Source organism: Lissotriton vulgaris, chromosome 12 (genome assembly GCF_964263255.1).
Source record: "Lissotriton vulgaris chromosome 12, aLisVul1.2, whole genome shotgun sequence".
Taxonomy (NCBI): domain Eukaryota; kingdom Metazoa; phylum Chordata; class Amphibia; order Caudata; family Salamandridae; genus Lissotriton; species Lissotriton vulgaris.
In genome coordinates this window covers 447,019,212-447,035,898 of record NC_141700.1, presented here as the reverse complement: position 1 = coordinate 447,035,898, position 16,687 = coordinate 447,019,212, and the positions used below count along the sequence as shown (strand labels likewise).

The window sequence follows — 16,687 nt, the reverse complement described above, 5'->3', positions numbered from 1 at the left end:
AAAAGTCTGATTCATCTTACTGTTGAACAGATCATCTTAAACCTTATAAAAACCCAAGTATTTTCAAGATTATAGAATGAATACTGTTATTGCAAAATGAAAAAAACTACATATCTATGAGAAAGACGTAGATGAAATTTCTACCTAGATTTGAGCAATAATAATACCTTCATGAATAAAATTGTAAAGAATTCAAGAAATGAAATTGGGTTTTATAAGAGTACCTGTTTATTAAAACATATTAATCCTTGCGTAGTGATTGAGTATCTTTTCGTGTTTAAGATTACAATACATATAAACAAGAATTTATAGCAGAAAACACATTTTCATCATCAACAATAAATTATTTATGCATTTTTTACTATTGACGTTGGTGCTGTGGCTTAGTGGATAAAGCACCTGTCTCGTAAACAGGAAATCCTGAGTTCAAATCTCAGCAGCACCTAACTGTTTTCTCCATGCTTTCCGAATAATTTTCATCAAACACATGTTGAATACAATTTAAGAATATACATCTGGTTCTATGAACTTTAGAATAAGTTATCTTAACAATTAAATAAAAATGATTGGTATTGTGAAGATTTTTGTAGGAATGCATTGACTGAAATAGGGAAAAGAAAATGACAAAGAACAAGATAGAGGTGAATGATCACTCAATTGTTGAATTCAACTAATCCATTCTTCAGCAAGGTATATTTTAAAATGATATGAATAGGGTAAACTTCAAATTAGATAGGTGTTTTTGAATAAGTGAAGAGTCTTCATTCATCTTAAGTGTTTGAGTAGAGAAGTGTGTGAACTTAGAAAAGAATATGAAAGTGAAAAAGCAATATTCCCTTGAACACCATAAAGAAAAGTGTTTCAAAATTAAGAATCAAGTGGGTGCTGTGGCTTAGCTGGTTGAAGCGCCTGCCTAGTAAACGGGAGATCCTGAGTTAAACTCTCAGCAGTGCCTTGCTTTGCTCATTGTAATATAACAAATCATTTTCATTAGGTCTTATTCCAATACAATTAAAATATAAAAGTCTGATTCATCCTACTGTTGAACATATCATCTTAAACCTTATAAAAACCCAAGTATTTTCAAGATTATAGAATGAATACTGTTATTGCAAAATGAAAAAAATACATATCTATGAGAAAGAGGTAGATGAAATTTCTACCTAGATTTGAGCAATATTAATACCTTCATGAAAAAAAATTGTAAAGAATTCAAGAAATGAAATTGGGTTTTATAAGAGTACCTGTTTGTTAAAACATATTAATCCTTGCGTAGTGATTGAGTATCTTTTCGTGTTTAAGATTACAATACATATAAAGAAGAATTTATAGCAGAAAACACATTTTCATCATCAACAATAAATTATTTATGCATTTTTTACTATTAACGTTGGTGCTATGGCTTAGTGGTTAAAGCGCCTGTCTCGTAAACAGGAAATCCTGAGTTCAATTCTCAGCAGCACCTAACTGTTTTCTCCATGCTTTCCGAATAATTTTCATCAAACAAGTGTTGAATACAATTTAAGAATAAACATCTGGTTCTATGAGCTTTAGAATAAGTTATCTTAAAAATTAAATAAAATGCTTGGTATTGTGAAGATTTTTGTAGGAATGCATTGACTGAAATAGGGAAAAGAAAATGACAAAGAACAAGATAGAGGTGAATGATCACTCTATCGTTGAATTCAACTAATCCATTCTTTAGCAAGGTATATTTTAAAATGATATGAATAGGGTAAACTTCAAATTAGAGAGGTGTTTTTGAATAAGTGAATAATCTTCATTCATCTTAAGTGTTTGAGTGGAGAAGTGTGTGAACTTAGAAAAGAATATGAAAGGGAAAAAGCAATATTCTCTTGAACACCATAAAGAAAAGTGTTTCAAAATTAAGAATCAAGTGGGTGCTGTGGCTTTGCTGGTTAAAGCGCCTGTATAGTAAACAGGAGATCCTGAGTTCAACTCCCAGCAGCGCCTTGCTTTTCTCATTGTTATATAACAAATCATTTTCATTAGGTCTTATTCCGATACAATTAAAATATAAAAGTCTGATTCATCTTACTGTTAAAAAGATCATCTTAAACCTTATAAAAACCCAAGTATTTTGAAGATTATAGAATAAATACTGTTATTGCAAAATGAAAAAAACTACATATCTATGAGAAAGACGTAGATGAAATTTCTACCTAGATTTGAGCAATATTAATACCTTCATGAAAAAAATTGTAAAGAATTCAAGAAATGAAATTGGGTTTTATAAGAGTACCTGGTTATTAAAACATATTAATCCTTGCGTAGTGATTGAGTATATTTTCGTGTTTAAGATTACAATACATATAAAGAAGAATTTATACCAGAAAACACATTTTCATCATCAACAATAAATTATTTATGCATTTTTTACTATTAACGTTGGTGCTGTGGCTTAGTGTTTAAAACGCCTGTCTCGTAAACAGGAAATCCTGAGTTCAAATCTCAGCAGCACCTAACTGTTTTCTCCATGCTTTCCGAATAATTTTCATCAAACACATGTTGAATACAATTTAAGAATAAACATCTGGTTCTATGAACTTTAGAATAAGTTATCTTAAAAATTAAATAAAATGCTTGGTATTGTGAAGATTTTTGTAGGAATGCATTGACTGATATAGGGAAAAGAAAATGTCAAAGAACAAGATAGAAGTGAATGATCACTCTACCGTTGAATTCAACTAATCCATTCTTTAGCAAGGTATATTTTAAATTGATATGAATAGGGTAAACTTCAAATTAGAGAGGTGTTTTTGAATAAGTGAAGAGTCTTCATTCATCTTAAGTGTTTGAGTAGAGAAGTGTGTGAACTTAGAAAAGAATATGAAAGTGAAAAAGCAATATTCCCTTGAACACCATAAAGAAAAGTGTTTCAAAATTAAGAATCAAGTGGGTGCTGTGGCTTAGCTGGTTGAAGCGCCTGCCTAGTAAACGGGAGATCCTGAGTTAAACTCTCAGCAGTGCCTTGCTTTGCTCATTGTAATATAAGAAATCATTTTCATTAGGTCTTATTCCAATACAATTAAAATATAATAGTCTGATTCATCTTACTGTTGAACAGATCATCTTAAACCTTATAAAAACCCAAGTATTTTCAAGATTATAGAATGAATACTGTTATTGCAAAATGAAAAAAATACATATCTATGAGAAAGAGGTAGATTAAATTTCTACCTAGATTTGAGCAATATTAATACCTTCATGAAAAAAAATTGTAAAGAATTCAAGAAATGAAATTGGGTTTTATAAGAGTACCTGTTCATTAAAACATATTAATCCTTGCGTAGTGATTGAGTATCTTTTCGTGTTTAAGATTACAATACATATAAAGAAGAATTTATAGCAGAAAACACATTTTCATCATCAACAATAAATTATTTATGCATTTTTTACTATTAACGTTGGTGCTGTGGCTTAGTGGTTAAAGCGCCTGTCTCATAAACAGGAAATCCTGAGTTCAATTCTCAGCAGCACCTAACTGTTTTCTCCATGCTTTCCGAATAATTTTCATCAAACAAGTGTTGAATACAATTTAAGAATAAACATCTGGTTCTATGAGCTTTAGAATAAGTTATCTTAAAAATTAAATAAAATGCTTGGTATTGTGAAGATTTTTGTAGGAATGCATTGACTGAAATAGGGAAGAGAAAATGACAAAGAACAAGATAGAGGTGAATGATCACTCTATTGTCGAATTCAACTAATCCATTCTTTAGCAAGGTATATTTTAAAATGATATGAATAGGGTAAACTTCAAATTAGAGAGGTGTTTTTGAAGAAGTGAATAGTCTTCATTCATCTTAAGTGTTTGAGTGGAGAAGTGTGTGAACTTAGAAAAGAATATGAAAGGGAAAAAGCAATATTCTCTTGAACACCATAAAGAAAAGTGTTTCAAAATTAAGAATCAAGTGGGTGCTGTGGCTTAGCTGGTTAAAGCGCCTGTATAGTAAACGGGAGATCCTGAGATCAACTCTCAGCAGCGCCTTGCTTTTCTCATTGTTATATAACAAATCATTTTCATTAGGTCTTATTCCGATACAATTTAAATATAAAAGTCTGATTCATCTTACTGTTAAAAAGATCATCTTAAACTTTATAAAAACCCAAGTATTTTCAAGATTATAGAATGAATACTGTTATTGCAAAATGAAAAAAACTACATATCTATGAGAAAGACTTAGATGAAATTTCTACCTAGATTTGAGCAATATTACTACCTTCATGAATAAAATTGTAAAGAATTCAAGAAATGAAATTGGGTTTTATAAGAGTGCCTGTTTATTAAAACATATTAATCCTTGCGTAGTTATTGAGTATCTTTTCGTGTTTAAGATTACAATACGTATAAAGAAGAATTTATAGCAGAAAACACATTTTCATCATCAACAATAAATTATTTATGCATTTTTTACTATTAACGTTGGTGCTGTGGCTTAGTGGTTAAAGCGCCTGTCTCGTAAACAGGAAATCCTGAGTTCAATTCTCAGCAGCACCTAACTGTTTTCTCCATGCTTTCCGAATAATTTTCATCAAACAAGTGTTGAATACAATTTAAGAATAAACATCTGGTTCTATGAACTTTAGAATAAGTTATCTTAAAAATTAAATAAAATGCTTGGTATTGTGAAGATTTTTGTAGGAATGCATTGACTGAAATAGGGAAAAGAAAATGTCAAAGAACAAGATAGAGGTGAATGATCACTCTATCGTTGAATTCAACTAATCCATTCTTTAGCAAGGTATATTTTAAATTGATATGAATAGGGTAAACTTCAAATTAGAGAGGTGTTTTTGAATAAGTGAAGAGTCTTCATTCATCTTAAGTGTTTGAGTAGAGAAGTGTGTGAACTTAGAAAAGAATATGAAAGTGAAAAAGCAATATTCCCTTGAACACCATAAAGAAAAGTGTTTCAAAATTAAGAATCAAGTGGGTGCTGTGGCTTAGCTGGTTGAAGCGCCTGCCTAGTAAACGGGAGATCCTGAGTTAAACTCTCAGCAGTGCCTTGCTTTGCTCATTGTAATATAACAAATCATTTTCATTAGGTCTTATTCCAATACAATTAAAATATAAAAGTCTGATTCATCCTACTGTTGAACATATCATCTTAAACCTTATAAAAACCCAAGTATTTTCAAGATTATAGAATGAATACTGTTATTGCAAAATGAAAAAAATACATATCTATGAGAAAGAGGTAGATGAAATTTCTACCTAGATTTGAGCAATATTAATACCTTCATGAAAAAAAATTGTAAAGAATTCAAGAAATTAAATTGGGTTTTATAAGAGTACCTGTTTATTAAAACATATTAATCCTTGCGTAGTGATTGAGTATCTTTTCGTGTTTAAGATTACAATACATATAAAGAAGAATTTATAGCAGAAAACACATTTTCATCATCAACAATAAATTATTCATGCATTTTATACTATTAACGTTGGTGCTATGGCTTAGTGGTTAAAGCGCCTGTCTCGTAAACAGGAAATCCTGAGTTCAATTCTCAGCAGCACCTAACTGTTTTCTCCATGCTTTCCGAATAATTTTCATCAAACAAGTGTTGAATACAATTTAAGAATAAACATCTGGTTCTATGAGCTTTAGAATAAGTTATCTTAAAAATTAAATAAAATGCTTGGTATTGTGAAGATTTTTGTAGGAATGCATTGACTGAAATAGGGAAAAGAAAATGACAAAGAACAAGATAGAGGTGAATGATCACTCTATCGTTGAATTCAACTAATCCATTCTTTAGCAAGGTATATTTTAAAATGATATGAATAGGGTAAACTTCAAATTAGAGAGGTGTTTTTGAATAAGTGAATAATCTTCATTCATCTTAAGTGTTTGAGTGGAGAAGTGTGTGAACTTAGAAAAGAATATGAAAGGGAAAAAGCAATATTCTCTTGAACACCATAAAGAAAAGTGTTTCAAAATTAAGAATCAAGTGGGTGCTGTGGCTTTGCTGGTTAAAGCGCCTGTATAGTAAACAGGAGATCCTGAGTTCAACTCCCAGCAGCGCCTTGCTTTTCTCATTGTTATATAACAAATCATTTTCATTAGGTCTTATTCTGATACAATTAAAATATAAAAGTCTGATTCATCTTACTGTTAAAAAGATCATCTTAAACCTTATAAAAACCCAAGTATTTTGAAGATTATAGAATAAATACTGTTATTGCAAAATGAAAAAAACTACATATCTATGAGAAAGACGTAGATGAAATTTCTACCTAGATTTGAGCAATATTAATACCTTCATGAAAAAAATTGTAAGGAATTCAAGAAATGAAATTGGGTTTTATAAGAGTACCTGGTTATTAAAACATATTAATCCTTGCGTAGTGATTGAGTATATTTTCGTGTTTAAGATTACAATACATATAAAGAAGAATTTATACCAGAAAACACATTTTCATCATCAACAATAAATTATTTATGCATTTTTTACTATTAACGTTGGTGCTGTGGCTTAGTGTTTAAAACGCCTGTCTCGTAAACAGGAAATCCTGAGTTCAAATCTCAGCAGCACCTAACTGTTTTCTCCATGCTTTCCGAATAATTTTCATCAAACACATGTTGAATACAATTTAAGAATAAACATCTGGTTCTATGAACTTTAGAATAAGTTATCTTAAAAATTAAATAAAATGCTTGGTATTGTGAAGATTTTTGTAGGAATGCATTGACTGAAATAGGGAAAAGAAAATGTCAAAGAACAAGATAGAAGTGAATGATCACTCTACCGTTGAATTCAACTAATCCATTCTTTAGCAAGGTATATTTTAAATTGATATGAATAGGGTAAACTTCAAATTAGAGAGGTGTTTTTGAATAAGTGAAGAGTCTTCATTCATCTTAAGTGTTTGAGTAGAGAAGTGTGTGAACTTAGAAAAGAATATGAAAGTGAAAAAGCAATATTCCCTTGAACACCATAAAGAAAAGTGTTTCAAAATTAAGAATCAAGTGGGTGCTGTGGCTTAGCTGGTTGAAGCGCCTGCCTAGTAAACGGGAGATCCTGAGTTAAACTCTCAGCAGTGCCTTGCTTTGCTCATTGTAATTTAACAAATCATTTTCATTAGGTCTTATTCCAATACAATTAAAATATAATAGTCTGATTCATCTTACTGTTGAACAGATCATCTTAAACCTTATAAAAACCCAAGTATTTTCAAGATTATAGAATGAATACTGTTATTGCAAAATGAAAAAAATACATATCTATGAGAAAGAGGTAGATTAAATTTCTACCTAGATTTGAGCAATATTAATACCTTCATGAAAAAAAATTGTAAAGAATTCAAGAAATGAAATTGGGTTTTATAAGAGTACCTGTTTATTAAAACATATTAATCCTTGCGTAGTGATTGAGTATCTTTTCGTGTTTAAGATTACAAAACATATAAAGAAGAATTTATAGCAGAAAACACATTTTCATCATCAACAATAAATTATTTATGCATTTTTTACTATTAACGTTGGTGCTGTGGCTTAGTGGTTAAAGCCCCTGTCTCGTAAACAGGAAATCCTGAGTTCAATTCTCAGCAGCACCTAACTGTTTTCTCCATGCTTTCCGAATAATTTTCATCAAACAAGTGTTGAATACAATTTAAGAATAAACATCTGGTTCTATGAGCTTTAGAATAAGTTATCTTAAAAATTAAATAAAATGCTTGGTATTGTGAAGATTTTTGTAGGAATGCATTGACTGAAATAGGGAAGAGAAAATGACAAAGAACAAGATAGAGGTGAATGATCACTCTATTGTCGAATTCAACTAATCCATTCTTTAGCAAGGTATATTTTAAAATGATATGAATAGGGTAAACTTCAAATTAGAGAGGTGTTTTTGAAGAAGTGAATAGTCTTCATTCATCTTAAGTGTTTGAGTGGAGAAGTGTGTGAACTTAGAAAAGAATATGAAAGGGAAAAAGCAATATTCTCTTGAACACCATAAAGAAAAGTGTTTCAAAATTAAGAATCAAGTGGGTGCTGTGGCTTAGCTGGTTAAAGCGCCTGTATAGTAAACGGGACATCCTGAGATCAACTCTCAGCAGCGCCTTGCTTTTCTCATTGTTATATAACAAATCATTTTCATTAGGTCTTATTCCGATACAATTTAAATATAAAAGTCTGATTCATCTTACTGTTAAAAAGATCATCTTAAACCTTATAAAAACCCAAGTATTTTCAAGATTATAGAATGAATACTGTTATTGCAAAATGAAAAAAACTACATATCTATGAGAAAGACTTAGATGAAATTTCTACCTAGATTTGAGCAATATTACTACCTTCATGAATAAAATTGTAAAGAATTCAAGAAATGAAATTGGGTTTTATAAGAGTACCTGTTTATTAAAACATATTAATCCTTGCGTAGTTATTGAGTATCTTTTCGTGTTTAAGATTACAATACGTATAAAGAAGAATTTATAGCAGAAAACACATTTTCATCATCAACAATAAATTATTTATGCATTTTCTACAATTAACGTTGGTGCTGTGGCTTAGTGGTTAAAGCGCCTGTCTCGTAAACAGGAAATCCTGAGTTCTATTCTCAGCAGCACCTAACTGTTTTCTCCATGCTTACCAAATAATTTTCATCAAACAAGTGTTGAATACAATTTAAGAATAAACACCTGGTTCTATGAACTTTAGAATAAGTTATCTTAAAAATTAAATAAAATGCTTGGTATTGTGAAGATTTTTGTAGGAATGCATTGACTGAAATAGGGAAAAGAAAATGACAAAGAACAAGATAGAGGTGAATGATCACTCTATCGTTGAATTCAACTAATCCATTCTTTAGCAAGGTATATTTTAAAATGATATGAATAGGGTAAACTTCAAATTAGAGAGGTGTTTTTGAATAAGTGAAGAGTCTTCATTCATCTTAAGTGTTTGAGTGGAGAAGTGTGTGAACTTAGAAAAGAATATGAAAGGGAGAAAGCAATATTCTCTTGAACACCATAAAGAAAAGTGTTTCAAAATTAAGAATCAAGTGGGTGCTGTGGCTTAGCTGGTTAAAGCGCCTGTCTAGTAAACAGGAAATCCTGAGTTCAATTCTCAGCAGCACCTAATTGTTTTCTCCATGCTTTCCAAATAATTTTCATCAAACAAGTGTTGAATACAATTTAGGAATAAATATCTGGTTCTATGAACTTTAGAATAAGTTATCTTAAAAATGAAATAAAATGCTTGGTATTGTGAAGATTTTTGTAGGAATGCATTGACTGAAATAGGGAAAAGAAAATGACAAAGAACAAGATAGAGGTGAATGATCACTCTATCGTTGAATTCAACTAATCCATTCTTTAGCAAGGTATATTTTAAATTGATATGAATAGGGTAAACTTCAAATTAGAGAGGTGTTTTTGAATAAGTGAAGAGTCTTCATTCTACTTAAGTGTTTGAGTAGAGAAGTGTGTGAACTTAGAAAAGAATATGAAAGTGAAAAAGCAATATTCCCTTGAACACCATAAAGAAAAGTGTTTCAAAATTAAGAACCAAGTGGGTGCTGTGGCTTAGCTGGTTGAAGCGCCTGTCTAGTAAAAAGGAGATCCTGAGTTAAACTCTCAGCAGTGCCTTGCTTTGCTCATTGTAATATAACAAATCATTTTCATTAGGTCTTATTCCAATACAATTAAAATATAAAAGTCTGATTCATCTTACGGTTGAACAGATCATCTTAAACCTTATAAAAACCCAAGTATTTTCAAGATTATAGAATGAATACTGTTATTGCAAAATGAAAAAACTACATATCTATGAGAAAGACGTAGATGAAATTTCTACCTAGATTTGAGCAATAATAATACCTTCATGAATAAAATTGTAAAGAATTCAAGAAATGAAATTGGGTTTTATAAGAGTACCTGTTTATTAAAACATATTAATCCTTGCATAGTGATTGAGTATCTTTTCGTGTTTAAGATTACAATACATATAAACAAGAATTTATAGCAGAAAACACATTTTCATCATCAACAATAAATTATTTATGCATTTTTTACTATTGACGTTGGTGCTGTGGCTTAGTGGTTAAAGCACCTGTCTCGTAAACAGGAAATCCTGAGTTCAAATCTCAGCAGCACCTAACTGTTTTCTCCATGCTTTCCGAATAATTTTCATCAAACAAGTGTTGAATACAATTTAAGAATAAACATCTGGTTCTATGAACTTTAGAATAAGTTATCTTAAAAATTAAATAAAATGCTTGGTATTGTGAAGATTTTTGTAGGAATGCATTGACTGAAATAGGGAAAAGAAAATGTCAAAGAACAAGATAGAGGTAAATGATCACTCTATTGTTGAATTCAACTAATCCATTCTTTAGCAAGGTATATTTTAAAATTATATGAATAGGGTAAACTTCAAATTAGATAGGTGTTTTTGAATAAGTGAAGAGTCTTCATTCATCTTAAGTGTTTGAGTAGAGAAGTGCGTGAACTTAGAAAAGAATATGAAAGTGAAAAAGCAATATTCTCTTGAACACCATAAAGAAAAGTGTTTCAAAATTAAGAATCAAGTGGGTGCTGTGGCTTAGCTGGTTAAAGCGCCTGTCTAGTAAACAGGAGATCCTGAGTTAAACTCTCAGCAGTGCCTTGCTTTGCTCATTGGAATATAACAAATCATTTTCATTAGGTCTTATTCCAATACAATTAAAATATAAAAGTCTGATTCATCTTACTGTTGAACAGATCATCTTAAACCTTATAAAAACCCAAGTATTTTCAAGATTATAGAATGAATACTGTTATTGCAAAATGAAAAAAATACATATCTATGAGAAAGAGGTAGATGAAATTTCTACCTAGATTTGAGCAATATTAATACCTTCATGAAAAAAAATTGTAAAGAATTCAAGAAATGAAATTGGGTTTTATAAGAGTACCTGTTTATTAAAACATATTAATCCAGCGTAGTTGTTGAGTATCTTTTCGGGTTTAAGATTACAATACATATAAAGAAGAATTTATAGCAGAAAACACATTTTCATCATCAACAATAAATTATTTATGCATTTTTTACTATTAACATTGGTGCTGTGGCTTAGTGGTTAAAGCGCCTGTCTCGTAAACAGGAAATCCTGAGTTCAATTCTCAGCAGCACCTAACTGTTTTCTCCATGCTTTCCGAATAATTTTCATCAAACAAGTGTTGAATACAATTTAAGAATAAACATCTGGTTCTATGAACTTTAGAATAAGTTATCTTAAAAATTAAATAAAATGCTTGGTATTGTGAAGATTTTTATAGGAATGCATTGACTGAAATAGGGAAAAGAAAATGACAAAGAACAAGATAGAGGTGAATGATCACTCTATCGTTGAATTCAACTAATCCATTCTTTAGCAAGATATATTTTAAAATGATATGAATAGGGTAAACTTCAAATTAGAGAGGTGTTTTTGAATAAGTGAAGAGTCTTCATTCATCTTAAGTGTTTGAGTGGAGAAGTGTGTGAACTTAGAAAAGAATATGAAAGGGAAAAAGCAATATTCTCTTGAACACCATAAAGAAAAGTGTTTCAAAATTAAGAATCAAGTGGGTGCTGTGGCTTAGCTGGTTAAAGCGCCTGTCTAGTAAACAGGAAATCCTGAGTTCAATTCTCAGCAGCACCTAATTGTTTTCTCCATGCTTTCCAAATAATTTTCATCAAACAAGTGTTGAATACAATTTAGGAATAAACATCAGGTTCTATGAACTTTAGAATAAGTTATCTTAAAAATGAAATAAAATGCTTGGTATTGTGAAGATTTTTGTAGGAATGCATTGACTGAAATAGGGAAAAGAAAATGACAAAGAACAAGATAGAGGTGAATGATCACTCTATCGTTGAATTCAACTAATCCATTCTTTAGCAAGGTATATTTTAAATTGATATGAATATGGGTAAACTTCAAATTAGAGAGGTGTTTTTGAATAAGTGAAGAGTCTTCATTCTACTTAAGTGTTTGAGTAGAGAAGTGTGTGAACTTAGAAAAGAATATTAAAGTGAAAAAGCAATATTCCCTTGAACACCATATAGAAAAGTGTTTCAAGATTAAGAACCAAGTGGGTGCTGTGGCTTAGCTGGTTGAAGCGCCTGCCTAGTAAACTGGAGATCCTGAGATCAACTCTCAGCAGCGCCTTGCTTTTCTCATTGTTATATAACAAATCATTTTCATTAGGTCTTATTCCGATACAATTTAAATATAAAAGTCTGATTCATCTTACTGTTAAAAAGATCATCTTAAACCTTATAAAAACCCAAGTATTTTCAAGATTATAGAATGAATACTGTTATTGCAAAATGAAAAAAACTACATATCTATGAGAAAGAGGTAGATGAAATTTCTACCTAGATTTGAGCAATATTAATACCTTCATGAATAAAATTGTAAAGAATTCAAGAAATGAAATTGGGTTTTATAAGAGTACCTGTTTATTAAAACATATTAATCCTTGCGTAGTGATTGAGTATCTTTTCGTGTTTAAGATTACAATACATATAAACAAGAATTTATAGCAGAAAACACATTTTCATCATCAACAATAAATTATTTATGCATTTTTTACTATTAACGTTGGTGCTGTGGCTTAGTGGTTAAAGCACCTGTCTCGTGAACAGGAAATCCTGAGTTCAAATCTCAGCAGCACCTAACTGTTTTCTCCATGCTTTCCGAATAATTTTCATCAAACACATGTTGAATACAATTTAAGAATAAACATCTGGTTCTATGAGCTTTAGAATAAGTTATCTTAAAAATTAAATAAAATGCTTGGTATTGTGAAGATTTTTGTAGGAATGCATTGACTGAAATAGGGAAAAGAAAATGACAAAGAACAAGATAGAGGTGAATGATCACTCTATCGTTGAATTCAACTAATCCATTCTTTAGCAAGGTAAATTTTAAAATGATATGAATAGGGTAAACTTCAAATTAGAGAGGTGTTTTTGAATAAGTGAATAATCTTCATTCATCTTAAGTGTTTGAGTGGAGAAGTGTGTGAACTTAGAAAAGAATATGAAAGGGAAAAAGCAATATTCTCTTGAACACCATAAAGAAAAGTGTTTCAAAATTAAGAATCAAGTGGGTGCTGTGGCTTAGCTGGTTAAAGCGCCTGTCTAGTAAACAGGAAATCCTGAGTTCAATTCTCAGCAGCACCTAATTGTTTTCTCCATGCTTTCCAAATAATTTTCATCAAACAAGTGTTGAATACAATTTAGGAATAAACATCAGGTTCTATGAACTTTAGAATAAGTTATCTTAAAAATGAAATAAAATGCTTGGTATTGTGAAGATTTTTGTAGGAATGCATTGACTGAAATAGGGAAAAGAAAATGACAAAGAACAAGATAGAGGTGAATGATCACTCTATCGTTGAATTCAACTAATCCATTCTTTAGCAAGGTATATTTTAAATTGATATGAATATGGGTAAACTTCAAATTAGAGAGGTGTTTTTGAATAAGTGAAGAGTCTTCATTCTACTTAAGTGTTTGAGTAGAGAAGTGTGTGAACTTAGAAAAGAATATTAAAGTGAAAAAGCAATATTCCCTTGAACACCATATAGAAAAGTGTTTCAAGATTAAGAACCAAGTGGGTGCTGTGGCTTAGCTGGTTGAAGCGCCTGCCTAGTAAACTGGAGATCCTGAGATCAACTCTCAGCAGCGCCTTGCTTTTCTCATTGTTATATAACAAATCATTTTCATTAGGTCTTATTCCGATACAATTTAAATATAAAAGTCTGATTCATCTTACTGTTAAAAAGATCATCTAAAACCTTATAAAAACCCAAGTATTTTCAAGATTATAGAATGAATACTGTTATTGCAAAATGAAAAAAACTACATATCTATGAGAAAGAGGTAGATGGAATTTCTACCTAGATTTGAGCAATATTAATACCTTCATGAATAAAATTGTAAAGAATTCAAGAAATGAAATTGGGTTTTATAAGAGTACCTATTTATCAAAACATATTATTCCAGTGTAGTGATTGAGTATCTTTTCGTGTTTAAGATTACAATACATATAAAGAAGAATTTATAGCAGAAAACACATTTTCATCATCAACAATAAATTATTTATGCATTTTTTTCTATTAACGTTGGTGCTGTGGCTTAGTGGTTAAAGCGCCTGTCTCGTAAACAGGAAATCCTGAGTTCAATTCTCAGCAGCACCTAACTGTTTTCTCCATGCTTTCCGAATAATTTTCATCAAACAAGTGTTGAATACAATTTAAGAATAAACATCTGGTTCTATGAACTTTAGAATAAGTTATCTTAAAAATTAAATAAAATGCTTGGTATTGTGAAGATTTTTGTAGGAATGCATTGACTGAAATAGGGAAAAGAAAATGACAAAGAACAAGATAGAGGTGAATGATCACTCTATCGTTGAATTCAACTAATCCATTCTTCAGCAAGGTATATTTTAAAATGATATGAATAGGGTAAAATTCAAATTAGAGAGGTGTTTTTGAATAAGTGAAGAGTCTTCATTCATCTTAAGTGTTTGAGTGGAGAAGTGTGTGAACTTAGAAAAGAATATGAAAGGGAAAAAGCAATATTCTCTTGAACACCATAAAGAAAAGTGTTTCAAAATTAAGAATCAAGTGGGTGCTGTGGCTTAGCTAGTTAAAGCGCCTGTCTAGTAAACAGGAGATCCTGAGTTCAACTCGCAGCAGTGCCTTGCTTTTCTCATTTTTATATAACAAATCATTTTCATTAGGTCTTATTCCGATACAATTAAAATATAAAAGTCTGATTCATCTTACTGTTGAACAGATCATCTTAAACCTTATAAAAAGCCAAGAATTTTCAAGATTATAGAATGAATACAGTTATTGCAAAATGAAAAAAATACATATCTATGAGAAAGAAGTAGATGACATTTCTACCTAGATTTGAGCAATATTAATACCTTCATGAAAAAAATTGTAAAGAATTCAAGAAATGAAATTGGGTTTTATAAGAGTACCTGTTTATTAAAACATATTAATCCTTGCGTAGTGATTGAGTATCTTTTCGTGTTTAAGATTACAATACATATAAAGAAGAATTTATAGCAGAAAACACATTTTCATCATCAACAATAAATTATTTATGCATTTTTTACTATTAACGTTGGTGCTGTGGCTTACTGGTTAAAATGCCTGTCTCGTAAACAGGAAATCCTGGGTTCAAATCTCAGCAGCACCTAACTGTTTTCTCCATGCTTTCCGAATAATTTTCATCAAACACATGTTGAATACAAAATACAATTTAAGAATAAACATCTGGACCTAAGAATATCGTAGCGCTGGCACTTGGTGGCAAGTAGGACTGCTACAAGCGCTCTTGTATTCCTATCTGTGCTTTGCTTTAGCTCATTTTAAAACTGCTTTTACTGTATTAATTTACCTGATTTGGGCGCGCTTACTCCCCGGTCCACCGCAGCAACCAGTGCTGTTTGTTGTGGAGGGAGGCAAGCGGCACCACTTCCTGGTTGCTCCTTCAGAGGCGGCCATTTTCAGTGGGTTGACGCGCTAGTCTCCCACTCCGCCCTGATTATTTAAGGGCTGGACAGTATCGCGCTCGAAATTGACCTAAGAATATCGTAGCGCTGGCGCTTGGTGGCAAGTAGGACTGCTACAAGCGCTCTTGTATTCCTATCTGTGCTTTGCTTTAGCTCATTTTAAAACTGCTTTTACTGTATTAATTTACCTGATTTGGGCGCGCTTACTCCCCGGTCCACCGCAGCAACCAGTGCTGTTTGTTGTGGAGGGAGGCAAGCGGCACCACTTCCTGGTTGCTCCTTCAGAGGCGGCCATTTTCGGTGGGTTGACGCGCTAGTCTCCCACTCCGCCCTGATTATTTAAGGGCTGGACAGTATCGCGCTCGAAATTGACCTAAGAATATCGTAGCGCTGGCGCTTGGTGGCAAGTAGGACTGCTACAAGCGCTCTTGTATTCCTTTCTGTGCTTTGCTTTAGCTCATTTTAAAACTGCTTTTACTGTATTAATTTACCTGATTTGGGCGCGCTTACTCCCCGGTCCACCGCAGCAACCAGTGCTGTTTGTTGTGGAGGGAGGCAAGCGGCACCACTTCCTGGTTGCTCCTTCAGAGGCGGCCATTTTCGGTGGGTTGACGCGCTAGTCTCCAACTCCGCCTATTCCTTTTTATTACGCAGTTGCCCGCGCAGCGGTGACGCGCAGCGGTAGCGCCGTAGACGCGCCGGAGAGGCGCCAGAGAGAAGCCAGTCTGCGCCAGTCCGCGTCCAGACGCTTCCAGCTACCTGGCGCCCAGCTTCTTTCTTTCATTATGTTAGGCCCCTCGCTGTCCTACGATGCCTCATTGCTTCATGCCCTTTGTCCTCCTTATAACCCTACGTGTGTCCATACTTATCTTCCTTATCAGATTGATTATGTTTGCAAACAGTGTAACTGGCGTCCCTCCATCCCCTCTATTCGTCCATCATCACCCACTCAGGACTGGAAAATGTTCCTCCTGAATTGTAGGTCCGTCTCTAAACACCACACTGAGCTACACTCTTTGATCGAAGACCTTAACCCCCATGCACTTTTCCTGACGGAAACGTGGCTCCATATGGACAACGATCCAGCTATTGTCTGGGCCATCCCTCAAGGATTTACGCTAAAGAGACTAGATCGCCTGATTGGTAGAGGAGG

General features: G+C 32.2%; 14 non-coding genes across 14 annotated transcripts; all 14 read left to right on the top strand.

The window, feature by feature from the left end:
- Window positions 1-372: 372 nt before the first annotated feature.
- TRNAT-CGU (transfer RNA threonine (anticodon CGU)) lies at window positions 373-445 on the top strand. Its single transcript has one exon. It is a non-coding gene; the product is annotated as a tRNA-Thr (tRNA).
- A 947-nt stretch (window positions 446-1,392) lies between these two features.
- TRNAT-CGU (transfer RNA threonine (anticodon CGU)) lies at window positions 1,393-1,465 on the top strand. The gene has a single exon. It is a non-coding gene; the product is annotated as a tRNA-Thr (tRNA).
- A 1,965-nt stretch (window positions 1,466-3,430) lies between these two features.
- Window positions 3,431-3,503, top strand: TRNAM-CAU (transfer RNA methionine (anticodon CAU)). Its single transcript has one exon. It is a non-coding gene; the product is annotated as a tRNA-Met (tRNA).
- Window positions 3,504-4,449: 946 nt separating this feature from the next.
- On the top strand, window positions 4,450-4,522 carry TRNAT-CGU (transfer RNA threonine (anticodon CGU)). The gene has a single exon. It is a non-coding gene; the product is annotated as a tRNA-Thr (tRNA).
- Window positions 4,523-5,468: 946 nt separating this feature from the next.
- TRNAT-CGU (transfer RNA threonine (anticodon CGU)) lies at window positions 5,469-5,541 on the top strand. The gene has a single exon. It is a non-coding gene; the product is annotated as a tRNA-Thr (tRNA).
- A 1,965-nt stretch (window positions 5,542-7,506) lies between these two features.
- Window positions 7,507-7,579, top strand: TRNAT-CGU (transfer RNA threonine (anticodon CGU)). The gene has a single exon. It is a non-coding gene; the product is annotated as a tRNA-Thr (tRNA).
- A 946-nt stretch (window positions 7,580-8,525) lies between these two features.
- Window positions 8,526-8,598, top strand: TRNAT-CGU (transfer RNA threonine (anticodon CGU)). The gene has a single exon. It is a non-coding gene; the product is annotated as a tRNA-Thr (tRNA).
- Window positions 8,599-9,033: 435 nt separating this feature from the next.
- On the top strand, window positions 9,034-9,107 carry TRNAT-AGU (transfer RNA threonine (anticodon AGU)). The gene has a single exon. It is a non-coding gene; the product is annotated as a tRNA-Thr (tRNA).
- A 945-nt stretch (window positions 9,108-10,052) lies between these two features.
- TRNAT-CGU (transfer RNA threonine (anticodon CGU)) lies at window positions 10,053-10,125 on the top strand. Its single transcript has one exon. It is a non-coding gene; the product is annotated as a tRNA-Thr (tRNA).
- Window positions 10,126-11,070: 945 nt separating this feature from the next.
- TRNAT-CGU (transfer RNA threonine (anticodon CGU)) lies at window positions 11,071-11,143 on the top strand. Its single transcript has one exon. It is a non-coding gene; the product is annotated as a tRNA-Thr (tRNA).
- Window positions 11,144-11,578: 435 nt separating this feature from the next.
- On the top strand, window positions 11,579-11,652 carry TRNAT-AGU (transfer RNA threonine (anticodon AGU)). The gene has a single exon. It is a non-coding gene; the product is annotated as a tRNA-Thr (tRNA).
- Window positions 11,653-12,599: 947 nt separating this feature from the next.
- On the top strand, window positions 12,600-12,672 carry TRNAT-CGU (transfer RNA threonine (anticodon CGU)). Its single transcript has one exon. It is a non-coding gene; the product is annotated as a tRNA-Thr (tRNA).
- Window positions 12,673-13,107: 435 nt separating this feature from the next.
- On the top strand, window positions 13,108-13,181 carry TRNAT-AGU (transfer RNA threonine (anticodon AGU)). The gene has a single exon. It is a non-coding gene; the product is annotated as a tRNA-Thr (tRNA).
- Window positions 13,182-14,127: 946 nt separating this feature from the next.
- On the top strand, window positions 14,128-14,200 carry TRNAT-CGU (transfer RNA threonine (anticodon CGU)). Its single transcript has one exon. It is a non-coding gene; the product is annotated as a tRNA-Thr (tRNA).
- Window positions 14,201-16,687: the final 2,487 nt, after the last annotated feature.